Source organism: Sinocyclocheilus grahami, unplaced genomic scaffold (assembly GCF_001515645.1).
Source record: "Sinocyclocheilus grahami isolate Dianchi unplaced genomic scaffold, SAMN03320097.WGS_v1.1 scaffold59.1, whole genome shotgun sequence".
NCBI classification, from domain to species: Eukaryota; Metazoa; Chordata; class Actinopteri; order Cypriniformes; family Cyprinidae; genus Sinocyclocheilus; species Sinocyclocheilus grahami.
The window spans coordinates 431,577-455,436 of record NW_015505238.1 but is presented as its reverse complement, the minus strand read 5'-3'; positions in this window follow the sequence as shown (position 1 = coordinate 455,436).

The window sequence follows — 23,860 nt, the reverse complement described above, 5'->3', positions numbered from 1 at the left end:
AGATGGAGACACAGACATTGACTCATGGATAAAACTCCCTATACCTCCATCGACTTGGGAACCTGTATGTGTGTTTAATTGATTTGGGCAGGAGGTCTAGAGAGGAAGCAACACCGAAATCTATACCCATAAACCTGACTCTGTTTAGAGGATCAGGAATCTCAATATCACTGTTTCTTGATTCACAGCGAGGGACTGTCTCCATCTGTTTGGCTTATGTCTGATTTCAGTGTATAAATCTATAAGTTCATTATTTGAAGATACTAATGCAAACACCTACTTTTCATAATTTTCAATCATTTTCTTAATCATTATTTTTGTTTTGTTTTCCAGTAAAAATTATCTAAATATCCTTAAATCAAGATACATTTATTTGAGAAGTAAACTGAAAGACTCAGACAAATTTTTTTCTTATCACACTGGTCATTTTATTATTATTATTATTGTTATAATTATTATTATTATTATAAATTAAATATATATATATATATATATATATATTATATATAATTACATTTTTAAAAACAACAACAACAACAACAGAGAAAAGCAGTAATTTTGTGAGAGAGCACAAAGTTTGGTGGGAGAAGGCAATACTTTTGTACAAGATTGCAAATGTTTTGAGAGAAAAAGCTAAGTTTCTCAGGGCAAAACAAAACTTTTATGAGAGAACGCAAAAGCATTGAAATTAAAATGTTCCTCCCATTTCATATTTTTTGTCATCACCATGCCCCTTACTACTATAAAGATAAATTAAAATAAGCAGAGTATCTATAAAAAACTCAACTTCTTACATAATTTTGCTTCTAAATTGCTTTTAAATAAATAATATATAATATATAAAATTCATATTGTTTTAGGGATGTTCATTTTACTGCAAACAAGACAAAAAGACTGATTAAGAAGTATTTTTTGAAGTTGTGAAGTCTGCACAGTTTTGTATTGATTATTATCCTTACAATAAAACAATTAATCATCTAAAAACTTTTGTCTACATATATAGTCATAAAGGTACATATATTGTATGCCATATAAATATATTCAAATACAGTGCCATGTGTGCCTGTCATTATTCAGTGTGGATGATGAATAGAGCAGCATATGGCATTGACTGATGTTGCCGTGTCGATACGGTGCGCTCACTTGCTGATATGTTCCCAGTCAGATAAAGTCATGTGTGGAGATACCTTATCTCTCACTGTGGACCAAATCAATAGACTGTCTCTCCCTCTTCGCCTCTCTGTCCCTCATTTTCCTATGCCCCCCCCCACCTCCCCCCACAACACATTTTCTCTCTCTGCTTGTTTTTCTGTTTCTGTTTTTTCCTGGTTTATTGAACGTGCCTTGCTAAGAAATACAGAATCGTTATATTTGCCATTTTTGCAACCACATACAGTATACCTCGATATTTGTGAGGCTATCAGTTTACTTATTTACAGCGGACAAACTTTTTCAAGCTCTAGTTCCCACGTCAACCGACTCTCTCCATTCTAATCCATCCTTTGAGTAAAGTGAGATGACTTTCTGAAATTATGAGGAAAAGTTATATTATAATTACACCTCAACATTATAATAGATTATTTCACAAAAAAAAAAAAACTTGCAGCAGTCGGCCTCACATTTTTGGGATCCATATCACATACTCTATTGTGCCGCTCCTTTAAAGTAATGAAGCATGTGATGAGTGACACTTCATTACTGTGTAAAAACCCAGTGATCATTTCTTTTGTCCGGCATGAAAACAGACCACTTTCCCTTCAGTTGAACTCTCTGTCACTGGATGGAAGTGTTTACTATTGACCAACCAACCTATTTGATCTGGAGGGAGACTAAGCTAGCTTGAAAAGGTGATGATGGAGGGCGAAAAAAGCATGAGGGGGTGTTTTAAATTGACTCAGTAAGGCATCGTTTGTTGTAGTTGCTTTCAGCAATGGTTTATAAAATTCTTATCTTAGAATCACAGAGCTTGAAGTAATTTTTACATTGAATTTGTTTCATCACTCTGACAGTGGTTTGGCTTTCGCGTTTCACTATTTCAGTTATATCCCACCATACATTATCTTTTATCTTTTACATTTGAAACTTGCAGCTGACTATATACAACTCCAGATTATGTTTTGTGTGTGCATTTTTATCTGCATTATATAGCTCTGTGTATCTCTTGTCCCCTGCCCGTAATCGATTGATAACTCTTGTAAATTCCTCCTGTGTGATTGCAGGAAGACAAACAAGGGTGTGTGTCTTCAAGCTAAACAATAAAACATTCTTCTCTCATGTGGCTCTTTCCTCAGTCAGATCTAACATCAGTTTCAAAATGAGTATTTTAAAGACTTAGGTAGAGGGACTTAGATAAAGGGATCATATCACAAAAAACATTTGAATTAGAAATTTTATATATATATATATATAAAATGTCATGTAGTTCAACTAATTCATTGTGTTACTTGCCATTTCTTTGTAGTTATTTGTGAAATATACTAGTGAAAAAGAGTGAAAAATTAGAGGTTTTCCACACCAAACACATATTATAAGATTATATTATTTTATTATATTATAAAATTCATATATTCTATACCACACATATAATATAGATAATATTTAAAAAATAATATAAAAATTATTATAAAATATAATAAGTCTTTTCAACATGCAGGGACAAGTTATAGAAAACCCACACCAAAAGCAACAGGGCCCTAGCAGCTAAAACTTATTTTTAAATGGATTAAATGAATTACATCGGGCAGCAGTTGTAATTCCTGTGTGACTCCTGCCTCATTTCTAAAAGTGCTTTGGACAGCATATTTAAGCCTAGCTGGCCTGATTTTTTTCTGTAATGGCTATAAAGCAGAGGAGAAAGAAGAGGGACTTATTGACAGGCTTTTGTTGAGTGCTGGCTCCAGGCATATTAGATTAAGACAGACAGACTGTGATACAGCAGTCAGTAAAATATGATTAACCAGTGATCAGTGTTGGCCCATGAAACTGTACTAAAGATAAAGAGACCCATTGACGAGATGTCTTCAGATATAAGAGATTAGCCAAATGCTAATGTCAAAGATAATTTAATAAGGAGAGAGAGAGAGATCGTTTTCTTTCATACTTTGCACCATTTTAGTTTAGATCCAAATGCCAATACAGGTTCCATTACTTAATTCAGGGGCAGATTTACAGGAAGATAACATTTGTGAATGACTATTACGGAAATTCATTTTTTTATTCCAAAGATATACAGACATATGAATGTATTACACGTGTATCGTTTACTCAAATCCTTTAAAAGTCAATCTGACCTACATGCAACATTGGTAAATATTACATGTGTGTATGAATCAAATGTAAACAGATTCAATCTGAGATAAAACTACTCCAAACAATGACTCAAACATTCAGCCAGGGAGGATACACGATTTGTTTGTTCAAGACGTTGTTTAAAAGTCAACTCAAATCTTTTGTTCGAAGCATACACAACATATGTTAGCGTAATAGTCAGTCGCAATCAGTCATGAATCAGATAACATGTTTATCTAACAAGTGCACTCTGTGTGAGAAGTTACCTGTGGGTGTGAGAAAGTTAGAACAGCATAATAAAAAGCAAGCTGGCATGTCTTGATTTCATTCAGTGCTATATGATGAAGAACTCAACACACATACACATCCATTAAGCCAGACTGACTCCTCTCCAGAACAATCCTGGCTCCTTTTCAATAATCAGAGACTATAAATTAATTCTTATTGTTGGGGAGTAGCTCCCTCCTGCTCACTTTTCCTCCCTCTTTCTCTCTCTCTCCCGCTAATGTGTTTCATGCACTCACTCAGCTGTTGTCCACATGAAACACCAATAGGTTTTCCATCAACCTACTGTACTTTCCCAGTTCTCATATTTCTTTTTTATAACTGACCAATCAGATGAGTTTGCCAACTGCCTTATGCCATGTTAAATCTGCTTAAATTCAATGTTCAAATTCACCAGAATATGGGAAAACAAGAGCTCATGGTTAATTGTTCTTGATTATACATTGGTTCGTAGGCTTATCTTTCATTTTAATGAATGTTTTAGGGTGATAAATGTGATACTGAAGAAGGTCTATGAACCTTTAGGTCTTGAATTATACATACATAAATTGTATTCTGAACTCAGTTTAAAGACAGTTGACAGCTGTGCAAAGGGTGGCCCCACAAAATAGCCTTTTACAAAAAGATAGACAAAGAATGTGTGTGCGCACATGTGTAAAAAAAGAGCACTTCGCTTTAAGTGCTTTTCCGTACTAATGGATGGACATTTTGTGTGGTTTAAGGAAAAGCTTCCATTTCAGCTAATGAACCCGGGTCATGTAAATATTTAGACTTCAATCCAAACGATATCCAGACATGTATAGTGCTCCCAAAAGCCCCGACTATCACACATGCACACGGTCCCGCCTCCTCCAACAGCAGCAAACATACACAACATGTACTACATCCCTCATACTTACAATACAATATAAAAAAAAAGTTAACTGTTTAAAATAATAACTTTAAAAAAAAATTCAAACAGAACACATCAACAAACTGCATATGTAGCACAGCAGATGAGTAGAAAATGTACATTCAAACCAAGAAATTATTTTTCTTAATCTACATTAAATAACGAACACTCAAGCATTATATAATGTATTGACTCTTTAAAAGGTGCTTAACCTCTGTGATGATAAATACTATATGAGTGGTTTTATTTTCTATTAATTTATGAGATTTGCCTCTTTTTGTTACCCAAAATTTTCAAAATACAAAAACAAAGTCAATGAAACAAAGACTGTTGAAGTATGTTCTAAAATAGAAAATGCTATTTCACATTTTCTTTTATGCCAGAATTTGAATTGGGAAATTTACTAGCAATTTCTGGGTACAAATTGTTTCCACACCAAAATGTTGCCAGTGGGGGATATAAAATCATTTGAAAATCCTGATTGTTCTTTAACTCAGTAGGTACTGCCTAGTTTGGGACTAAATTTTGGTTTGTAGTTTTAGGAAATAAGAAAAATGTTTGTTTGTGTGCAATTGTTGTGGGATATGACTAAATATGCTTTTGGTTATTAAAATGAGTTAGGTAACACTTTAGCACAGGGACCAATTCTCACTATAAACTTGCTTATAGCATGCCTATTATTAACATATTGGCTGTTTATAAAACACATATTCTGCACGACCATATTCTTCATCCCTGATCCTACCCAATACCTAAATTTACCAACTACCTTACTAACTACTAATAAGCAGTAAATTAGGAGTTTATTGAGGCAAAAGTTGTAGTTAATGGTTTGTTAATAGTGACCTTAAAATAAAGTGTGACCATGAGTTAATAATTGAAAAACAAAACTACACTTAAGTGAATACAGTTGGTGTAATGTTAAATATCATTCAGTTGAATATCACATATTTGTGCCTCTAATGTTCTGTATAAAAAAGACAGGACATAAACTATATACATATAAAAAGCAGCTAGTAATATTTGTCAATATTGCTAATAAAAGTTCATATGAAGTGTTATCAAATCTACATATTCTCATTTATTAGACTTGAAATGAATTAGTTGCATGAGGCTTTTCTGGGCATTGACGTGTATGTGAGAGCATGAGTGTATGTGTGTGGGAGTCAGTGTGTTATCGGGAGATCGGATGGCAGAGAGTGGTTTAGTGAGTGTGTAACAGAAGGTCTCTGTTGGTCTGAGGTTCCTGTCGCCTAAGTCTTGTGTCTCCAAACGCTCTGGGGGAAACAAGAATCTCCTGCAACTGCTGCTTCTAATCTAGTCAGTAACCACACAATATACACATACATACTTACGCACTGCATGTCAAGGCTGGTCTGGTCGCCCAGTAGCCAGAGAGCTTCCTCATGCCTTATCTACTTCATCAGCCCTCTCTTCAAAGCTGCTCCTGCTCTGGAGAGGCTGGATCCACCAAAGAGAAAGAGGGAGGGGGGCTTTAGGCGACTGTCCAGCATCATTGTTCTGAGGTCAATATACACACGCACACAAGACTAAATGTCATGATACACTGCTAAAAGAATTGCTCTATTGTTCAAAAGTTTGGGGTCACTAAGAGTTTTTTTTTTTAAATCAGCAAACATACAATGAATTTATCATTGAGACATTTATGTCACAAAAGATTACTTTTTCAAATAAATGCTGTTCTTTTGAAATCGCTCTTCGTCAAAAAATCCTGAGAAAAATGTATCACAATTTCCACAAGCTGCACGGCTGTTTTCAACATTGATAATAATAAGCACTAAATCAGCATATAAAAATGATTTCTCAAGGATTTGTTACTGAAGACTGGAGTAATGGCTGCTGAAAATTCAACTTTGCCATCATGAATTAAATTTTAAAATAGAAAACTGTTATTTTAAATCACAACGATATTTAACAATATTACTGTTTTTAATCAAATAAATGCAGTCTTGGTGAGCATAAGAAACTTTCAACAACATTAAAAACCTCTTACCACCCTCAACCATTTGAATGTTTTTGCTGTTATATAAAGGTTAAAACCATGTCTTTTTGCATTTATTTATTTTTTATTTTTTGTCATTTTTCAGATGTTCAGAATTATTATTATTTTTTAAGTATCACAGAATGTTACAAAACACAATATTTTTTAGATATGGTGCAATTTGTTATATATTTATTTTTTGGTCAAGATAATGATGACAGTTAAGGAAAAAAAGGCAAACATTTCTCATTAGAGGCATGCATATTCTGTATGCTTTGGACACTGTTAATAGATTGAGTGAAAATGTTGTTTTAAGAAGTCGCAGGCCAAAAAAAAGTAAGTATTGTATGTGAATTTCATCTCTTGACAAATGCAGGGTGCTGTATATCAGAATTGGTTGTTGAATATTTGATGGTGTGCAGCATGTGCGTGTGCATGTTTCTATATGAAGCAAAGAGATAAGATAGAATGGAGTCATAGATTAGATACACGTGGCAAACAGTAAAATGGGCAGAATACTCAGACATGCAGGAGCTTCTGCTATCATGATGGACAAAAATGAAAGCAGCTCTGGAATGTTTGTGTCATGTGTGTATTCCAAAAAAAATATCAGGCGTCTGAGATTTTTGGTGACTTTTAAAAGTATTCAGAAGTAAGACTTTTAAGACTTTTAAGTATTTGAAATAAAGACCATGTTTACATCTGCTTGGCTTATTCCAGGTTGTTTAGAGAAAGCAGCATTTTGAAATGTCATGTAAACTCTGGTAATGGAACAAATGTGTATTGAGCTCTACTTTCCACTGCGTGCCATTCCATTCACTTGCCTTTTTACTTTAATTCTGATACTGTATAAGTAACTACATGTTCTCATTTATAATTGTTGGCAAATGGTAGTTATATTGTAACATCACTGCTCTGTTCCAAAAGTCTGAGTGCTCCCTACATAGGATGCCTATGTATGATGCATACAGTAGATAGATGTAATCCCCACTCAAAGGCTGTTCCAAAAGGTAGGCAACTAGTATCACATGTTTCCTTCACAAAGACGACAACCCCAGAATGCACTGCAACACACTCAGTGGAAAAAAAAAATCTGATGGATGAGTCAAGAAAAATCATTAAATGTATCAATAATAACAGTTTTGTGTAATGGAAAGATAGATTATTTTACTCAGTAGTTGTGTATGATACAGGGATGGACTGAGAGTAAAAAACGGCCCTGGATTTTCTCCCACCACAACTACAAACAGTCGCTACTATCTCACAATATTACAGCAATCATATCACATTTATGGCAAATAACATCACAAAACCCATGGTGACCCTGCTGACAAAATCAATAGAAACCATCACAGAAATTTAAATGATTTCCACTACAAATACCATTACAAACATTACAAACCATCAACTTTTAACCATTACAACCATTAAATAATGGTTTCCTGTAGTGTGTTTTGGGACATATTACATTAGGATTTAGTGGCTTTAACAAAAGCCATGAATAGAAGGTGACCAATTACCAGTAGAGACCAACAGGCGCCATTACAGTTTCCATTAAAACCAATACAATTTTCATTATAACCGGTAAAACCATTACAAATTATGTGATGGTTTCTATTTTGTTTTTCAACAGAGGATTGAAATAAATGTATTATTGTAACTAAAATACTTGAAATCTACATAAAAAGAGCAGAATGCAAAATGTATATGACAATGATAAACATAAACCTAGAATCTAGAAACCTGAAACAAGAGAATTCTTCAATTTGAGAATATGATAAATTCTTCATATGTCTCTCTCTCTCTCTGTGTGTGTGTGTGTGTGCGTCATGTTAATCAGACTAATCACCTTATAGGCTACTTCATTCACTCTATTTTCTAAGTCAATAGTTCTCAAATGTAACCCGTTGTAGAATTGCAGATGTCTCTTTATGAATGAATGAATATTCATGCCAGACAATGCGGAGTGATAAATAGCAGTGGACGCTCGGACCTGGGATTTTACTATAGTGCTATAGGCTACATGCTGTGTATAGTGAGAGAGGCGGGCAAAGGTAACCATGATGTAACTGTTAGTTTTTTCCCTTTTAGCTTCTCCCAACCGCCTTTATCTTCACGTTTTTTGCTTGCCATCACGAGCCCACTCTCCTTCGTGTCAGCTTCGGTTTCTTATAAGCAAAAATAGATTGCATTAGCGCCCCCTTTTGTCGGCCTTCAACGTCACTTAATCTGACACTTTTTCTTTGATGATGAACCAGCCAGGACGATGGCCGTTCTGGACTTCTCCAGAACATCCAGATGGCTAGTCCGCCCCTGGTATGATGTTTTATGGTTATAGAGTAGGCTACTGTGCTGCTAGCTTAGAAACATGCTAATGCCAATCTAGGGAAAGTCTTGCTGCTTTGGCGCTCTGTTGATCTGCCTCACACGTTGCTTTGGAGAACTTTCTGTTAAACTCTTATGCTTCAAATCTGAACAGATGATGAATAAATTGCTGGTGAAAAGTTTTGTGGTAGAGGTAGCTAAGTGTTCTTGTGTTAGCTTGATTTAATAAAACAGGGCTTTGTTGGCTGACTTTTACTATATTTAGTACAGGAACTATTTTACACGTTTTTTTAGAGTTTGAATGTAGGCCTAAAAGGAATGACATGAAACAGATCAGTAGAAAAGAACATAAGTCTGGGTATTATCCATGGCTGTGTGTGTGTGTATTGAGTCACACACTTTCATAACAGAACGTTACTTCCATTAAATGTAATTTTCTTTCCTCAAGCACGCTTTACGAGATCATTGCAAATATAAAAATTAGCTCATAAAAACCAAAACAGTTTCGAAGGGAATTGAAACGTCTTTATTCTGTAACTCTGTAAGTTTTATAATTAACGAGACAATGACAACATTTGATTGAGAGCAGCAAAGGAAAGACAAAGCTCATGTTTGTTGTCAATATCTGTTCTGTGTATACGGATGTTTGTAATTTGACGTCCCAAGGCTGTGAGTCAGAGTATTATGACCACATTTATTGTCTGATGGTCTCACTGTCTGCTTTCTCGAGCCATTTTGACCGTTTTATTCCACCCACATTCAGTTGGGACACGCATAACACAGACACGCACACATCCGCACACCTATTCATATTGATTCCTGTAACTTCCTATTAACTTTTCTTTAACTTCCCTCTCTTACATACAAATAACAGCAAGTTATAGGGTTGTAACATATTATGTTCTCTGGATATTTAACACATTATGTGTGTTAATGTGCCTCTATACATAAACTTCTATTCAAAAGTTTGTTATATATTCGGATATGTTTTAGAAAGAAGTCTCTAATAATGTTCATCAAGGCTGCATTTGTTTGATTAAAAATACAGTAAAACAATGTTGTGAAATATTAATACAATTTAAACTGAATTTAATTCAATTAAATTTTATAAATGTAATTTATTCCCTTTATGGAAAAGCTGAATTTTCAGAACAGCATTTATTTTAAAACATTTGTAACAGTATGTTTTGACTGGCAATTTTGATCAGTTTAATGCATTTTTGTTGAATAAAAGCATTCATTTCTTTTTCTTTTTTTTGAATAGTGATTATTCGAGCAATGTACTGATTTCTTTGTGCTGTAATTATTTTATTGCCATCAGGTAGAAATACAAAAATCCATCTAGTCTAGTCACTTACTAGCAGGTCCAGACATAATCTGCAGACTTTTTCCACACTGTTTGGATTTCAATATAATAATATTTATGATATAAACAGAACTACTAGTACTAGACACATAGTAGCTTAAAGCATACTTCATAAACCAAAATAATTACTTTAAGAACATGTCGTGGAGGGGGGGGGGGCCCTAGGACAGATGTTCCAATTCTGCGGAAATCTGTGGAGTTTTCCGTGGAATTCTGTGGGCACAAAGACAGTGTGTGTGTGTGTAAACTAGTCAGTTAACCTTTGATCAATATAACCATATATCTTTGCCATTTTTTCTGTTTTGGGTACAATTAGTAGGGACATAAAACAGAGACATGAACAATTATACAGAGGAAAATTGAAATAAGATACTTGACTCAGAAATAAAAATTCTATAATTGACTCACCTTCATGTCATTCCAAACCTGTAAGACTTGCTTTCTTCTGTAGACGAGATGATATTTTTAAAAAAAAAAAAAAGTCTTTATTATGAACAGTCAATGAAAGTCGACTGGTCTATTATACTGACAAAAACAGTTCTTCAAAAAAATGTCCTTTTGTGTTCTTCAAAAGAAATAAAGTCATACAGGTTTGGAGTGAAATGTTGACAGAATTGTCATTTTTTCCGTGAACGGTCCTTTTAAGAAATTGCTTCTTCTTGTTTTTTATCTGGCTTTTTATATCAGTTTTTAATTTCACTCGATCTTGATTTCCTTTTCTGTTTACATCTACTCAATTGAATTTCTCAGCGTTTCCACCTCTCCCCGTGGCTGTTGCTGTCTGTCTTTAGTGTGCTGATTACTGCTGACACTGATGTCCTCATTAGATTAAGAGACAGGGGGCCATGATCTCATTGCTACTGCAATAATTACAGCTCTCTCCCGCAGTCCAATAACCCCTGAACCCCTGAGGAATTTTCACACACACTCACGCAGGAGAACAGCCATTAGCCGATGTGGTGAGGCACGCTGGCACCAGAATTAGGGTGGAGACAGGGGGCATTTCCAGGCTGACTTAGCATGCTGCCTAAATAGAGAGCAGTCATGCCATCTTCCATCTTTTTTCACTCTGCTTCTTCCTCTCTGAATGATGTGCAGGCAGAGGAAGTTTGTGGTGGTAAATAGCAGCGTTCCTCCCAGACGCACAGACGTCAGCGTGGCTTGGACGCTCACTCTGGAATGCTGGGAATTATAGCCTGTGTGGTGCTCTCTTGCTCTCAGAGCACTGCAGTTTCTTGCAATGTGTGTGTGTGTGAGTTTGAGTGCTAGGCATATGGTTTTGTGTTTAAGTTTCCGTTCATAGCCAGTCTCCCGCTTTTATGAATGAATGAAGTTTATTCTGGGAAATAGGAAAGGCGAGGCTTTCATGTCCACACAGTAGATTTTCATTGATATAATTGGTGCTGGTCATTTATAACACACACATATATACACATGCCACATAGGCACACCAACAGTGGCATGTTGGTGACACATAATTATTTGCAGTTCATTTCTTCTGTAATATTTTTATATGCACTGTATAATTTTAGCTATATGTACCTCTGTCCTTTTTATATGCTGCAAAAAAACTTTCCTTATTCTAATAAAGTTAAATCACTTCCCAAAATTTCCATAACATATTAAGACATATTTGTGTTTAAATACATTACCATTCAGAAGTTTTTTTAAAAGTTTTTTTTAAATAAATATTATTTTTGAAATAAATAAATATTTTTAATGACTTCTATTTTATTATGGTTTACTATTACTATTTGAAGAAAATCAGTAATTTTATTCAGCAAGGATGCAGCATATTGGAATGATTTCTGAAGGATAATGTGACACTGAAGACTGGAATAATGGCTACTGAAAATTCAGCTTTGCCATCAAAAGAATAAATTATATGTTAAAATATACTAAAATAGAAAACTTTATTTTAAATTGTAATAATATTGAACAATATTGCTGTTTTTATTGTATTTTTTCTATGTAATACATAAAGCACTGGTGAGCATACAAGACTCATAAAAAATCTTAGTGAACCCAAACTTTTGAATGGTCGTGTGTGTGTGTGCACTGGTTTGGGTGGTTTATGGGGACACAAATTTGTATAATGACATGGGTATGACAGAGGTATTACAATGTGAAGGTGGTTTATGAGGACACTGCCTATGTCCCTGTAATTCAAAAGGCTTACAAAACATACTAAATGGTGTTTTTTTTTAAGCACAAAGTTTTCTGTGAGGGCTAAGTTTAGGTGTAGGGTTTGTGTAGGGCGATAGAATATTGCACTTGCTTGTTTTAAGAAATCTTACCTGGTGTGTTTTGTTTGTGTCACTGGCAGACCTTTTCCATTTGTTTTAAACATAAACATTTGATTTATTGAATCTATTAATTTATTCATTTTTTTACAGAGTACATATGTTGTGCACACATTCATGCACCATGGATTATTAATTATTTATGCATGAAAACATACACTTGTATGTTTTATTTAATTTAAGGTCCTATTAGTCCTGTTTTTTTTTCACCAGGCCCATTCCATTAAACTCCATTGGTCCATCAGTCCATCATGCTTACTGCTGCCTTAATGAGCGTAGGTGTTTACTTCCTCTTGCCCTGCCAAGTCAAACAGTGAAAAACATGGCCTTCATGTTACACTTTCTGTTTGATTTCTCTGCTGTAGTGCCAAGGCTTCAGGCCAAAACCCCCACTCCCATGATGCAAAGTAAAAAAAAAAAACTTCCTAAGCAATTAAATGTCACCCTGGAGGTTTCTCCTGGACCAGTATCTTATTTATAGTTAGTAAAAGTTTGACAAGATTAATCACACATGCATTTTCACATAACAATTTGTAAAAAAGCAATTCCAGATTATCTCTCCTCTCTCCTGCCAATTAGACCACACAAAGACCACACAAAGTTTTGAGTCCCGTCTCATGTTCCAATGTCAGATAGACTTAGCCTGCATAAAGTCATGTGTTTTAATCATATCATCATCCCATCAAGTTCGAACAAATTACATTTAAATGAATTGTAGGCTATTATTTTATTTTATTAATATTTTTATTTTTTTAAGACCGTCTTAACCATATTTGTTTCCAAAGGCAAAAGTCTTGCTGAAGAAAATCGTTAAACATACTGAATGCATATTTGTAAGATGAGTTCACAGAGACTAGCTTCTGAGATATTTGGAAAGAACAGAAAAGCAAGAGAAGTAGGACAAAAAATAAATGCGACTGACTGGAGGAAAAGGAGAAAAATTAGTAGGTTTGAGATAAATAGGAACAAGGAATGTAGCTTTTATCATGAGGGATGAGCTTGATTCAGCAGAACTGTTCTATCTACAGCCTTGAAGACAAATGAGCCCCGAAATCCACTATCTGTGGAAATGTCTGTTTCTGGATCACTGTGCTAAACACTGCATCTGGGAGGTGTGTTATCATAATGATTTCTGATCATACACTAAACAGCCTTGACTAGCATGGAGCCAAGATACATGTGCGAAATTGCCATTATTGTCTTACACACACATTGTGTTCACACGTGTACACAGACAACACTTTGAGGCTTAGAGATTTCTCTTAACTGTATATACTCATAGCTGTGTGATATTACTCTATATCAGCATGGCTGTGATTTGGCCGTTATATATATAAAAAAAAACATTTTTGTGTGAACTACTTCCTTCCGCCACAAACTCAAATCTTAAATTGACAGCTGAGCCCAAGCCTCTGTTACTAATACGAAAATGTCACTTTATAACTAGGAGGAAGGAATGTTGAGTTGCTCCGTTGAAAGCTTATTGTATTATAAACAGTAGAGTATTATGAAAGAGAGATGGGTACCTGTGGTTACCTGCATCTAATACAGCATTTATCCTTTAGCCCAATCTCATATTCAGAATAAAACATCAGTTTAAATGTCCTCAGATGAAAGCAATATCTTTGTTGTACTATCCTTTCAATTGTTAAGGGATTTCTATGATAACATTTGTCAATGCGCTTGTTGGTTGTGTCTTACAATGAGTTGTTGAAGGTAAAAATAATGTCCTGTTTACAACCTTGTTTCAGCCCCTTTCAATATAAAAGTCGGTCTCTTGTAGCCATCTATTGGCGTAGCAATGTAACTAAAATCACCATAATGAAAACACTCACCTTTCTCAATACCAATATACTATTATTAATTAAATACTTATATTATTTATATAAAATATTATTTATTGAACAATAATATTTAATAAACAACAACAACAACAACCATTATAAATGTTACTAAGCAATTCAGTCAAAATATAAAGTTATGAAACTTTGCCCTCAGCCTAAATTATTTGCTCCGGAACAAATAATATATTAATAAGACCAAAGATTGCCCATTAGATTTATCCAAAACAAATGATACCTCATTATAACTCATGTTGCAAGAACTATAGAGACATCAGAGCTAGCAGCAAATTCTAGAAGATCAGTGGTGCGTTTCCCAAAAGCATTGTTTACTAACAATGGTCACAAGTTCCATTGAACTCTATTGGTAATGACGAAACTTGTGACAGTAGGTGCTTTTGAGAAACGCACCCCTGGCCGAGATAAGGCTGCTCTTGACGATTTTATGAGTGTTGAACGTCCATTGACACCCTGGAGCTCGCATATCTGAAAACGCTGAAGCAAATTTTCAACTAGGATCAATCTAACAAACTGCAAGCCTGAAATTTAAAGAACTACATTTTCACCTTTAAAAACTCTTAAAACTAGATTCAGTAACACAACAACAGTAGTATTTATAAAATTATATTTGGGTGTCCGCCATGACACTTGCTGTGAGAAATGCTTCAAGCGGAGTGTTACAAATGGTGAAACGTTTCAGTGGCGATACTGGGTGAATACCTCATAATTGGAAAGACCTCTACGCCAATCAGTTTTGAGGACCAGGAAGAACAAATTGGCCAGCAGGCACATGCAGAAAGAGTCTTTGTAAGCTGTTTCCGTGCCAAAGTAAACAGATTGGCACCTTTTGTGGTCCAGCATTACAGGTGGATAAAAATCTTTGAGAAGGGTGATGACAGACAGTTCTGGGTCACTCTGGCATGTCCCCAGTTAGTAGGCAGTGTGACGGTTTGAGTTGGCACAAATTAAAAACTGAGTAGTGACACATAGTCCTCTTGTCCTCCTATGACTTAAATCTGTTTCCTTAGCCTGTTACCGGTAATCAAATTAAATGACTTGACTTCTTCTCTGCTGTCCAAGAAAAGCAATAAGGGCAATTTAAGTTTGAGTTTAGGTTTCACTTGAAAGGTCCTAATAACCGAAGAAAACAGTACACAGAGTTAAAATGCTGTTATACACATTCAGATAATTTCCAGTTGCCTTGATTCAAGTGTAATTAAACAATGCATTTATTCATGCAATAAGTGTTTCATGCTGTTTCGGCAACTGCAACTTTTAGACTGTGAACCCAAAAGAGCTCCAGGGTTTTCGTGTGTTTTATTGTGCTTTGAGGAAATTTGATGGAAATGATTTTTAAAATTTCATTTGGAAAATTACCTAAGAACTTTACTAACGCATGTTGTCCATTTGCCATCCCTGCATGACTGTACTGCACAAATACAAAGCCATTTTGGTTGATAAGCCAAAAAAGACAAATTTCCTTGCCTACACATTAAAAAAATAAAATACACAAACATGAGTTTTAATATAATTACAGATTGCATGAATCTTGACCTAAAATGTACTAGTCCCAAAGGTAAAAGCTCAACTAGAGGCAACACTGAAAGCATTGACCTTGGTTTGTTGGTCTTAGTTTAGATACAGATCTTTGCGGTCTTGGGCCTGACATGGATCCATCCCAGTCCCAGATTCCAGAGGGTTAGTGAGTTTTAGTCAGTGTGGCCAGACTTCTGAAGATTTTAGCCTGAAGATGAAATATGACGATAGCTTGCACGTCTGTAGTTAACCAGCTACTTTCTTTTTCAATTATGTCACTGTGTCAACACAGAACACAGAATCTTGAGATGTCTACAGATAGGCCTGCATCAGTTATTGGGTCTAGCCTGGTATTTCACTACTATTAGCATGCTTTTTATTAGCATGAAGCTAATTACTGTTTTAAAGGAGACGCAGATGGAGGCTGGTCCATTACACTTGTCCGTTTTAATTTGGGCTCCATACTGAGAGAATATGACTTGCAGACACCAGCCTTCAAATTGAAACCAGGTCAAAGTACACTGAATTACAGGGTACTGTGCATGCCTTAATGTTAGGTTGAAAAAGAAATTTTGATGTTCAGCTCAACTCTGGAACCGTTTTGGGAGGCCCATGCGCCCCTTCAGCACATATATGAACAGACACTTGAGCATACACACATATACACACTCACTGCATCTATTCTCAGCACCTGAGTATAGCAGACACAATAAAACAGCACTGATATTTGAAGCACCCAACAGAACCTTTTCATTCCAAATGGATTCAGACACAGTCGGTAGTGGGAGCGGAGGCCCAATCATAGGCTGTAATTTCAGCACATTTATCTCATTTCCTGCGCGCTTTGTCTTTCTCTGCAATAATGGGGTAAGTAATTGGAATAGACTCCAGATAATGGGGAATTCTGACCCTGCCATTCCGTTGCAAGACTGCAAGGATGCTTTGAGGCGACAAGGGAGAAAACTTGGGCAGTTTGTGGTTTCTTACACAAGCACTTGGAGTCGGTAAATGGGGTAATATTGTATTCTGTACTCTGCTTGTGCTCTGATTGCATTTGAAATAGTGCTGGATCAGGCCAAGCATGGTTTCATCTCATGGGAAATCAGACCAATGAGGACACATCTAATAGGAGATTAATGTACCTTCTGACAAAGATAATATAAGAATACATTGATTTTGTGCAATTTCTTTTTCAGCAATTACAATTGACAAATTTACAAGTTTTTTCTGAGGTATGGATATATTACACAGATGAAATCAAGAGACGATATGGAGTGTTCGTGCAAAATAATGTTTTTAAATGAAAAACTTTTTCCAGATTTCACTGAAAAGATAAAAGATTACTTAATGTCACACTTTAGCCACATCACTGACTGACTGAAAACTGCTTAGTTAGATATATGAATCTTGCATGTAAATATACTACCGTTCAAAAGTTTGGGTGAGTTAAAAATTGTTTTGAAGGACCTAATAAATTCCTAATAAATATACAAAAATTATTAATGTTTTGCCGTTCAGCTGGATCATTTTCTCCCCCCTTTTAAAGCCATATGTTATTTTTGGATGAATGGCCCCAAACCCTGCCAGCCCTCTAACACAATGGAAATGCCAGAACACTCTTAATCCTGTAAGAATCCCAGTGATTTTAACTAATCCGCCTCTGTGCCGGGCAATTTACCTTCTCCCATAGCATGACAGTTTCTAAAAAAGAACCTGTAACTCTGTATCTCTTTAGTTTTGTCTGCACCTTTTTTCATTCAAGATACCACCACGCCACTTCAATGAAGGTGCTGTGTGTTCAAATATGTCGTGACGGCCAGACATCAGTGGAGAAATCTCTTTAAGGATGAAACAGATAATAATGTTTCTGTCTGTTGCTGCTCTTCCATGGTGGTTGTGGGTGTCCACTGACACGTGAAGGGCAGACCTTTAGCTGGAGAAGGAGGTTGGGACCATTCAGACGTGTCCTGGAGATTAAAATAAATATTTTGTAGATCCTTGTAAAAGTATGGTCCACTTGGTCATTTTTTAACTCATTAAAAATATTTTTTTACCTCTGCAAAAATTAATATTACTTTTATTGAAAAATGTATTTAAATAATGTACAGGCGCATTCTAAAGGTAGCAAATCAATTTTAAAAGTTTTTAAATTCCTTGTTTTATTGTTGTAATTATTTCCTTTTATGTAAAGCACTTTGAATTACCATTGTGTATGTAATGTGCTATGTAAATAAACCTGCCTTGCCTTGCCTAAAGTTTGGGGTTAGTAAGATTTTATTTATTTATTTATTAATAAAGGAAGAATTAGCAAGCATGCATTGAAATGATCTGAAATTATGACAGTAAAGACATTTATAATCTTACAGAATGTTATTTAAAATAAATGCTGTTCTTTTGAATTTTCTGTTCCTTAAAGAATCCTGAAAAAAATGTTTCCACAAAAATATAATAATATAATAACATACTAAGCAGCACAGCTATTTTTAACACTGATAATATTAAGAAGAAATATTTCTTGAGCACAAAATCAGCACAAGGAGTAATGGCTGCTGAAAATGTTGCTTTGCCATCACGGGAATAAATTAAATTTATTGTCTTAATGTCTTATTAATTAAATTTAATGTCTTAAAATGTTAAAATATATATTAAAATATATAAACATATAAAATGTAAAGCTGTGTAAGCTAGTATATGAGACAATGCTATGAAGAATTATTTTAAATAGAACAAGCAAATAAAATCTGCTTTATTTTACATAGAAAAAGTTGCCTAATGGGGGCTGTCATTTTGAGATCACATGACCAGTTAATTTCTACAAGCTTTATCTCATTAAACCCGGTTTTTGGACACTTTACAAAATAAATGAATATCTGACTGCGAATAGGACATTTCTACAATGACATCAGAAACTTAGAACTACTGTATTTGCATAATACTACATCCACACCAATAGGTGTCAGTATAAGAAACATGGGCAGCCATTGACCAATGAATCAATGGCCGTTTCTCAAACGAAAGGCTGCATCCTCCAGAGGTCGCATTTGTAGGCTGCATACGTCATAAAGAAGATCTTATTTTAGAAAATCAACAGTTATAAATTTGACCATTATTCTTAGTTAAGCGTAAATTGTTGTAATATTGTATCCAGTGTGATGACGTTGAACACAAGGCACAAGGCATGGCGCATGTGTTCAACGTCATCACGCCGGATCTGGGTCCGCACGCTTGTGTCATGGTACTGTAGTGAACGCGCATCCACAAGTGGCGCAGTAGAGATGAAAATGTGGAATAAATCGTTATTTTTGTTTTCTTTGCGCAAAAAAGTATTCTCGTAGCTTCGTAACATTACGGTTAAACCACTAATGTCACATGGACTACTTTGTCGATCATCTTGGTACTTTTTCTGTGGTAGTTCCTTTGCTGTCTATGGTAGGGTCAGAGAGCCCTCAGATTTCATCAAAAATATCTTAAATTGTGTTCCGAAGATGAAAGAAGGTCTTACGGCTTTGGAACAGCACAAGGGTGAGTAATTAATTACAGAATTTTCATTTTTGGGTGAACTATCCCTTTAAAGTAAGTGACCATTTAAAACATTTTCTTGAGAGGACATCATATCTAATTCCATCTGCTGACTTCACACAGGCCAGGTCTAGACCTGTTCTCTCTTCCTCTCAGTCTGTCTCTGCTCTTCATTGTTTTGTCCTACACTCTGTCTGCAGTATGCTTGACTAAAACTAAAACCATAAAACACATTTTTGTTACTTGAAATAAAATAAATGCTAACTGAAATAAAATATATAAAAGTATACTTATTTTATTTCAGCTAAAAGCCAAAGCAACATTTCTCAGTTTCATTTAGTTTAACTTCATATACTAAAATAACTCAAACGAAAAAAATAAAAATAACCAAAATATTAATAAGAACTATAACAGTTATACTAAAATAACACTGGTGCCCGACAGTGAGCTGTTTGAGGGTGTTCTTGGCACAAACAAGTGGATGATTTGCTGGGGGGCTTGGAGTAGGTAGAGCAACTTTGTCCTTCCAAACTAATTACCCTGAAAACAAACAGCAGTAAAAGTAGGCCACTTATACTTACTGCAGGAAGATATTTGGCTCAGCATTTGTATGTGAATCTAAACTCCTGGCTTTCTTTGTGTTTGTGTTTGTATATATGTATTTAAGACTTTCGTCATTGCTGATCCAGTTTTAGTTTGATTTGTATGTCCAGAACTAAGATTTTGTTCACTGTTGTTCATTTTAGGCATTTGTTTTGTATAATTTCCACCAGAAGACTCATAGTTTGAGAGACAAAGTCTCCACACCCCCCAAACAATTTCTGCTCTCTCTGTCTCGCTAGCTTTTTCTCTCTATTCTCTTTTTCTAGGATAAGTATTACAGTTAATCAGATTATCACTCTCTTCTCTGAAAGGACCCAGTAGTCAGGCAGATAAAAGGGCATCCCAGAGTCCCCAGGGATCCTGACAGACAGGGATCAAAGGAGTAGCTGATTAGCCAAAGCAATGTCGCTTTGATACCAGAAAGAAAGTGAGATAGAAAGACGGCGCAACAGAATGAGAGCGGATTCAGATGGATGACAGTGTTTCATCCCATGTTTCAGCAAATGTCTTGGTTTACTTGTTACAGAGTCATCTCTTTGTCCTCTCTGTGGTAGGTCATACCTTGCTTTTATTCTTTTCTACAGCGGCAGGAAAAGACACTCTTGATCTTCCTTCTATTCAGGGTTCAATTAAAAATGAGTGTATAAAGAAGATCTTATTTTAGAAAATCAACAGTTATAAATTTGACCATTATTCTTAGTTAAGCGTAAATTGTTGTAATATTGTATCCAGTGTGATGACGTTGAACACAAGGCACAAGGCATGGCGCATGTGTTCAACGTCATCACGCCGGATCTGGGTCCGCACGCTTGTGTCATGGTACTGTAGTGAACGCGCGTCCACAAGTGGCGCAGTAGAGATGAAAATGTGGAATAAATCGTTATTTTTGTTTTCTTTGCGCAAAAAAGTATTCTCGTAGCTTCGTAACATTACGGTTAAACCACTAATGTCACATGGACTACTTTGTCGATCATCTTGGTACTTTTTCTGTGGTAGTTCCTTTGCTGTCTATGGTAGGGTCAGAGAGCCCTCAGATTTCATCAAAAATATCTTAAATTGTGTTCCGAAGATGAAAGAAGGTCTTACGGCTTTGGAACAGCACAAGGGTGAGTAATTAATTACAGAATTTTCATTTTTGGGTGAACTATCCCTTTAAAGTAAGTGACCATTTAAAACATTTTCTTGAGAGGACATCATATCTAATTCCATCTGCTGACTTCACACAGGCCAGGTCTAGACCTGTTCTCTCTTCCTCTCAGTCTGTCTCTGCTCTTCATTGTTTTGTCCTACACTCTGTCTGCAGTATGCTTGACTAAAACTAAAACCATAATTTGTTACTTTGTTACTTGAAATAAAATAAATGCTAACTGAAATAAAATATATAAAAGTATACTTATTTTATTTCAGCTAAGCAACATTGCAACATTTCTCAGTTTCATTTAGTTTAACTTCATATACTAAAATAACTCAAACGAAAAAAATAAAAATAACCAAAATATTAATAAGAACTATAACAGTTATACTAAAATAACACTGGTGCCCGACAGTGAGCTGTTTGAGGGTGTTCTTGGCACAAACAAGTGGATGATTTGCTGGGGGGCTTGGAGTAGGTAGAGCAACTTTGTCCTTCCAAACTAATTACCCTGAAAACAAACAGCAGTAAAAGTAGGCCACTTATACTTACTGCAGGAAGATATTTGGCTCAGCATTTGTATGTGAATCTAAACTCCTGGCTTTCTTTGTGTTTGTGTTTGTATATATGTATTTAAGACTTTCGTCATTGCTGATCCAGTTTTAGTTTGATTTGTATGTCCAGAACTAAGATTTTGTTCACTGTTGTTCATTTTAGGCATTTGTTTTGTATAATTTCCACCAGAAGACTCATAGTTTGAGAGACAAAGTCTCCACACCCCCCAAACAATTTCTGCTCTCTCTGTCTCTCTTCTGTCTTGCTAGCTTTTTCTCTCTATTCTCTTTTTCTTGGATAAGTATTACAGTTAATCAGATTATCACTCTCTTCTCTGAAAGGACCCAGTAGTCAGGCAGATAAAAGGGCATCCCAGAGTCCCCAGGGATCCTGACAGACAGGGATCAAAGGAGTAGCTGATTAGCCAAAGCAATGTCGCTTTGATACCAGAAAGAAAGTGAGATAGAAAGACGGCGCAACAGAATGAGAGAGGATTCAGATGGATGACAGTGTTTCATCCCATGTTTCAGCAAATGTCTTGGTTTACTTGTTACAGAGTCATCTCTTTGTCCTCTCTGTGGTAGGTCATACCTTGCTTTTATTCTTTTCTACAGCGGCAGGAAAAGACACTCTTGATCTTCCTTCTATTCAGGGTTCAATTAAAAATGAGTGTGCGTTTGTGGGAATTTTTGTACACAGGATAAGGCTAAGTGTCGGTTATGAACCTCACCCTGTCCTGACTTGTTTATGCTTTACAGGTCAAAGTTCATCTTGCTCTGATAAACTTCACTCCATTAGTCTGATTGTGACTGACTGGCAAAGCTGGGCAGGAAGCAGTGGATAAAGTCCAGAGTGAAAATGTAATCCTCTCACATACACACATTCAAGCTTACATAAATCACAAGTTCATGACAGTGCTCAGGTGATCTTTGTGCCACCCACAGGTTCAAGAAAGTTAGTGCACTTGATCTCAGAAACTTCAAGACACCCAATAGCCACACACACTGAAACACTGAAGGACAAACTCTTTTTCTTGAAATATTTGTAGTCTCTTTACTAGCAGAATGTGTATATGTGTGCTTAAAACTTAATGCATTAACCTATAAGAGCCCAGACCAATTTCTCCTTATAGGAAAATTATGGGGCATATAAAACAGACCAAATGGACCACTTATAACATGTTTCTGCAGTTGTTTTTGAAATTCAACATCTCCTTGTAAAAGATCTGTAATGTGACATATAAGTTACATTGGGCGTTTATGATACATTTTTAATGTTACATATATTTTACATTGGGCATTTATTTCTCATTTGAAAAAAATAAATTTTGTCAGTTTTTTTTTTGCTAAATAACAGCAAAAAAAAAATTCTGTTTATTTGCTTTTTCACAACATATCAAAATTGTTACTTTTCTGGCAAGATAAAACAAAAACCTTTTTCAGAAGTAATTCAGTTTTGCATTTTATTTGCTTTGCCACAACATATTTCAAAACCGCATAACTGTGACCATTACATTTTACATGTAAATACTCTTTTGTAACATATCAAAATTCTACCTTTTCAAGTATATGGTTTAACCAGAAATTTATTTTTAGAAATTTTTGAATAAAACTGAATAAAAATAAATAACTATCTCACACTGGAGGTTAAACATGCACGTAGTTCAATAACATTGCTAAAATGTGTATATTGTGCAATAAAATTGTAAACAAGCAAACAATACAATGGTCAGTGAAATAAAAACTTGATCACTCTGATCAAACCATTGTTATCACCTTTGGCACTTTAATTTCTTCTGTGCACAATGCATTAAGTTAATTATTGTATGCAAAACAATGTTATGCAACATTGCAATTGTATGCAACACAAAATTGTGACAAATACGTCACATCAAAATTCCACCTACTGTTTTAAGGTTAACAGCCCGATGTGACATATGTGTCACCACAATATTTTCGTAACTTGTTTTATATCAATTTGTTCAAGAAATGTATTAAAATCAGTGTAATCTAAGATAGGTTATTAAAACATTAGAATTGTTGCATGGGTTGAAACATACCTTTAGTAACAAAAACAAGCGCTTTTAAAAATTGCTGACACTGCAACATGTGCTAATTAGAAAGGCCACCATTTTGGAAATGTTGCCATGGCAACAAAAATTCACATATTGTCACATGACTGAACCTGTGTGTTCCTTATATGTCCCTTAGGGA